Source organism: Ursus americanus, chromosome 25 (genome assembly GCF_024610735.1).
Source record: "Ursus americanus isolate L20-20 chromosome 25, mUrsAme1.1.p, whole genome shotgun sequence".
Classification (NCBI taxonomy): domain Eukaryota; kingdom Metazoa; phylum Chordata; class Mammalia; order Carnivora; family Ursidae; genus Ursus; species Ursus americanus.
The window spans coordinates 21,266,343-21,272,850 of NC_142151.1; positions in this window are offsets into that span (position 1 = coordinate 21,266,343).

Consider the following 6,508-nt stretch of genomic DNA (forward strand, 5'->3'; position numbering starts at 1 on the left):
AAAGTAAAATAAAATAAAAAATAAATGGGTTGAGGCATGGAGGAAAGTGTTTAAGTGACATTTAATTTTAAAATGAGGCGTAAATAGGGGCGCCTGGGTGGCTCAGTCAATTAAGCGTCCAACTCTTGATTTTGGCTCAGGTCATAATCTCAGGGTTGTGAGATTCAGCCCTGAGTCGGGCTCCGCACTGGGCGTGTAGCCTGCTTAAGAGTCTCTCTCCCTCTCCTTCTACCCCCGCCTCTAAAAAAATAAATAAATAAAATAAGATGTAAATATATTACTGAGCTTACAATGTGTTCAAAAATAACATACAGAAAAAATGTGTTCTTATGAATCTTTCATAAATATAATATTTAAGTATAAAATAGATCTTTTAATGTAAAAGTATGTTCCATTAACATGCAGTTGAGCTAATTTTCATGAAAAGCCTGCTGTGTCAAGCATTGTGTTAGCATACTTTTCTCTCCCATCCCCCTACACCATTATTAGGCATAGAAACAAAGTGTAATAAATCTTTAAATCTTAAGTGAGCTCATGATGTCTCCTTGCAAAGCCCTTGGCTAATATATATGTGTTATTTTTGTCTACCGTTAAAAATATCCTGTGCATTGTTCTTAGAATTATGTAGCTGATTAGAAAGGACTATTTAAGTTTCGGCATGAATTGAAAGCACCAGCTGCCTTGTGTCAGGTGGGAGTCACAATTTCCAGGCCCTTCTAGTTCCTCATTGCTAAGAGGACTTGCCCGGCAACCGTGAGTGTTTTGTAATGCGAGCGGCAAATACCATGTCACTAGAACAAACAAGAGATAACCTGAGAAGTGAGTTGTCATCACTGTCTGATCTTTTTTCCCCTTGGGAGAAAAATTCCATGTCATTTAAACCTTCAAAACTTCAGGGTTTTCTCTATTTCTTAGAGAAATGGTTTCATCCCAAACCAGATTCAGAATGATCTCATCACCTATGTCTGTTCTCTGATCCCCAGTAATTCAATTTCTTGGTTGTTTTAAAATAAGTTAAATTAAATCTGTCTTCTAGGGATTGTAAGAATTTGTTTTTCCTCTGTATCAGCCAGTTAAATCTATTGGTTTTAACTTTGTAAAGTCTGTCTTCTATTACCTAAGCAAGAAGTAACACAGAGGGGCGCCTGGGTGGCTCAGTCGTTAAGTGTCTGCCTTGGGCTCAGGGAGTGATCCCGGCATTCTGGGATCGAGCCCTGCATCAGGCTCCTCTGCTGGGAGCCTGCTTCTTCCTCTCCCACTCCCCCTGCTTGTGTTCCCTCTCTCGCTGGCTGTCTCTCTGTCAAATAAATAAATAAAATCTTAAAAAAAAAAAAAGAAGTAACACAGATATTTAAAAAGAATGGTGATACTTTCATCATTAGTTCCTATGGGTTTCAAGTCAATAATCTAGAAATAAGGAAACACACATCTCAATGGTAGATTCAGATTACTCAGTGTATATTCAGAAACAACCTGTTCCATGGGTTTGAAAAGGCACACAGAATTTACTTCTTATAATAATGCTTATTATGTGTTACACAATGAAAATATCTTATATAGTGTAACATTTAATAGAATCTAAAACTTTCTCAAGAGAAAATAATGAGATCTTGAGAAAGCTTTATGAAATCTACTTCTGTAAACAACAGTGAATAGCTCTTACAATCTAATGACCTGATTGGCATGGGTTGCTTTACTTTGTGATGTAAGTGAGAACATTAAAAAAAAAAAAATTGTTACTAGAACATTTAGAATGTCTGCAAAAAATGGTCCATAAAATATTAAGTTCTATTCATTATTTTTCCACATTTCAGAGGCTGAGAAAAAAGTGAAACAGAAAGACAGGATTAGGGGTGCCTGGGGGCTCAGTCGGTTAAGCATCCAACTTGATTTTGGCTCAGGTCATGATCTTAGGGTCATGAGATCGAGCCCCATGAGATCGAGCTAGGAGCCTGCTTTAGTTTCTCTCTCTGCCCCTCTACCCCCAACCCCCACTCCTCCACACATGTGTGTGCGTGCATACACTCTCTCTCTCTCAAAAAAGAAAAAAGACAAAATTAATTCATCAGGATTTCTGAAGATTTTAATGTTCTTGCTATTATTTTTTACATTGAAAGCAATTTTTCCCTTTTTTGGTCATTACGGCTTTATTTTTTTATTGAAAGCAACGTTTAACATTTTTTATTTTTAAAATTTTAATAAACAATACGTTCACCTGCTTCGAAAGCCATAAAGTATAAAAATAATATCCTAAAATGCTCCCTTTGTCATGCCCAGCTTCTCACCACTGCCTCTTCCCCAGCTACCACCCATTAGCTCTAAAGATAATTGGCTTTTTCATAGTTACTTAATATACACAATGCTGCCCGGTTAAGCTAAAATAGACATCATGTCATTCTTATGCTAGTATCTTGAATTCATTCCCCAAAATGCAACTTCTAAATGAAAGGCCTTTGCTTTTAAATTTTGATAATTTGCTCAGTTGCCCACCATAAGGGTTATATCAAGTCATGCTCCGTGCACCAATGTACCAGTTCCATTTCTCCCACAGGCATGGGGTTAGCGTGTATTACCAAACACCTGGATTTCTTCTATTAGGTGAAAAATTGTATGTCAGTATACTTTCAGCTTGTGCTTCTTATGAAAGAAGTTGAGAATTTTTTCAAATATTTCATAATAATGTGCTTCCTTTTAAGTGAGATGTCTATTTATATCCCTTTGATTATTTTTCTATGGCATTTAAAAATTCAATTTCTAAGAAGTCCTTATAGGGAGAGTCACCCTCTGCCTGTATTGTGAGTTGATATTTTCCTTCTAGTTTATTGTTACTTTTTGACTTCGCTTATGCTGTTTTTCCAGGCAGGCAGTTCTTTTATTCCTGTGGTTGAATTGAACCAGTCTTTTCTTTAATGACTCCGGATTTGGAGACTTAAAAAGATCCTTCCAAGTTCAGGGTAATAAAGGAATGTACCGTATTTTTTTTACAACTTACGTATTTTTTCTTTTTGCATTTAAATTTTTGATTCACTTAAAAATTGTTCTGCTTTAGGGTGTGAGGCATGTTCAACATTTTTTTTTTCAATCATGCTGTTGGGTTATTCATAATTCTTTCTACTCATCCCAGTCTTCTTTTCTGAATCAACCCCACAAGGTGTCTTTCAGGCCACAAAGATTTACGTTCAGAACTGTCATGGCACTTGGGATTTTACCTCTGTACTGTTGTATTATGATAATAATGTACCTGTGTAAGGTTTTATAATTTATTTTTAAGTTTATTTATTTAAGTAATCTCTACACCCAAGCTGGGGCTCGAACTCACAACCCCGAAATCAAGCATCACATGCTTCTCCAAATAAGCCAGCCAGGCGTCCCAGTTTTATAATTTATAAAGTCATCTTCTACATTTAATCTAATTTTTATCTTTATTCACTACATTTTAAAGTAAAGAATCTGACATTCTGATCACAGGGATTTGGAGAAGGGCTGTGACTCTGCAAGTGTAACGTTTGGACACAGCATAGTTCTGTGTCCGGTACTCAACATACATCTGTCGTAATACTGCTCTTTTAAAGGTCTGATTTTCCGGAAGACATGGACGATGTCTTCTGACGTTCCACAGCAACTAGAAGAGTTATCGATACCAAACAAACACTCAATAAACATCTGCTTGTTGGCTAATTTAGTGTATTATGACTTCCCCTGTGTTAATTCTCGGCTTAATTTGTTCACATAGATCTGTTTGCTCTAAAACTAGATACAGGATTCCTACTTTCCTTTGATCTCTCAGTTTTCTAAAGTAATGACTAATGTTTCTATGTTCAAGTTTCAAAAACAGGAACCAAACCGAACCAGATTCTAGAGTGGAAAATGTATTGGCTTTCCCCTCAGAAGGTCTGCATTTGACCTAAAAAAACCTTCACTAAGGCAGAATCCAGATAAAACTGAAAGCATTTATTACATAGCTACTGGGCGACAGTAATACCAGGCAACAAAATGGGGTCATGGAAAGGATTAGAAATTGTGTGTCAGGATTGGAAGACATTTATTTTTTCACCTAGCACATATTTCCCCCAGTGGAAATATGGTAATCAGAACTTAAATTTCTGCTGGGACCCATCCTCTCCACTTCTCTCAATTAGTGGGCTTTGGCTCTAGAAAAACGAAGTCATTAGTCTATGAAGCACCGTACCTCCCAGGCCTAGGAGGTAGGTTCAGGGATGTGCATTTCATAAATGAAATGCAGTAAGATACAATAATATGAAATGAGATATTTTTCTGGAGTTTCTAGGAAAACAGTGGGTGCAGTTCTCTACTAGGGCTGAATACAAGAGCATCTGAGATTGGAGTTGCTGTAGACAATTCATCACAGAACCTGAGAATCTAAATATACAGAAGAGACAAGAATTAAACAGAGAGTTAGAGAAAGCTTGACAATCCTGGTGACATTTTTTTCTATTCTCAACATAGTCCTGCTTAATGTCAGTTCTACTTCTAGGCTTTTCAGTGAGGTGGACCAACACATTCTCCTTCCTTTTTGTTTTGTTTTAACCAGCTCGAAGGAGTACTAACCAATAGATCCACAAAGTAATTCGGTTGCATTGGGGCAAATCAGATTAGTACTTGGGTCTCGGTTTCTCCTGTGCAAAAGAGCTTGGAATGAGGGTACTTCCTATGTTGAAATTATATGGGATAACATTTCCTTTTTGAGTACACTGTGTCAGTCCCAAACTCCATTGTATTTGCATTTAGGATATTGACCTATGGACTAGTGTATTAACTACTGGGGTGTTACTCTATTCCCAGAGAATGTTAACAGTTTCATTTTCCATGTTTCCTCAGAGAACAAGAAAATAACTAAGGTGCCCCCATTGAATATGGGGGGGCTCAGTTTTTTTCTTGATTTTACAGCACTTTGGCTTATTATTATTATTCGTGTCTATCTCAACTAGACAAAAGGTTATTTGCTAACAGATAATTTGCCTATGGTTGATTGTTCCCAGTAAAGTCTTACAGCGTGTGTCACTGAGAATGAGCTTTGGCTGGCCAGGAGAGACAGCCAAAGGAACAGTGCTAGGAGTCTATGTCCTTCTAATGTAAGAGCAATGAAGAGCTAGTGTAACACCTCCATGAAAACCAAGGATCCAGACTTCTTCCAGCTCTTGGCTCTGGATCCCAACAGTTTTGCTTTTCTGCTCTTGATCCATGACAGTTGACAAATTTGAGATTATAATCTTTCCATTCTCTTGGCATTAAAATGTGTAGTTGTCTGTACAATAGTAAGAATACAGTTATTTTTTTTCTCCACATCCTTATTTGGCAACATAAACAGTTGGCGAACTTAGTTGAGACCCCCTACCTCACCCAGCACGTTTTTATTCCCCATCCTTGACAAAGTAAACTCTACCCCCAATGTGGGGCTGGAACCCCCAGATCAAGAGTCACAGGCTCCACCGACTGAGCCACCCAGGTGCCCCATGAAGTTTAAAAACTTTTCAATTGGTCCCTGAAGTCCAAGCTTGGAAACTACTGGCTTACTGTAAATTCAGCCTTCATATAGAAATTGAAACAATGACTAACCTTTGCAGGAATGCTGGCAATACTGACTCCATCTTTGGCCCTCCATTTTGTTCATGTTTCCTCAATGACCTCTCTTGGAGCTACACATTCCAGGCCCCTTAGAGAATGATATATATACCTCAGAAATGCCCGCCAAGTCCAGAATGGGGGAGGCTTGTTTTGGTTTCCCACGAATCTGTTAGAAATAACAAAGTCTTTCCTCTTCCTGAAGCACAGGTGGTGCCCAAGATCTAATTAAAGGTCAGCTGTCAATTAGGTGCATGTGAACCCTTTGATCTCACTACAATGCTCTTCAGTATATCCCCTTGCTCTGTAGTCAGAGGACCAAGGTCTGGCTTTTGCAGAGAATAGCTATGCAGCTGCCATGCATCCTCCTCCTCTTGCCCCCGTCAGTTACCCTGAATAAAATTTTGAACTATGGAGTCACCTCCCTCGCGTTCTGGCCTCAAAGTAACTCCTCAGTTTAGGGAATAGGGAATACTTGGTCTCTCCCCCACCTTCTAAAACCTCCCTGCTTACATCTAGACGTGATCATTATACCAAGACTGAGTCAATTTGGAAATGGACTGAGAAAGGTACGGTGACACCTGTCTTCGTCTCCCTTACTCTAGTACAGAATAATGCCTTCATAGCATAACATGCCGGAACATTAAAGAATGATATTGGTACTCTATAAACCCTAGATACAAACCTCTAACAGTAACTAACATTTTCTGCAATGTAGCACACTGTGAAGATTAGGGAGGGATTAAGAAGCTGCAATATCCAGGTTGAACCTCAACTCCACTACTTCGTAGCTGTGCGACCTCTATGTACCTGTTTCAGTTTCCTTACTTTCAGAGCAGTGATTTTGCTCCGCGGAGGGACATTTGGCATGTCTGCAGAGGTTTGATACAACTAGGGGGAGGGGTGTGTTTTCGGCATCTAAGGG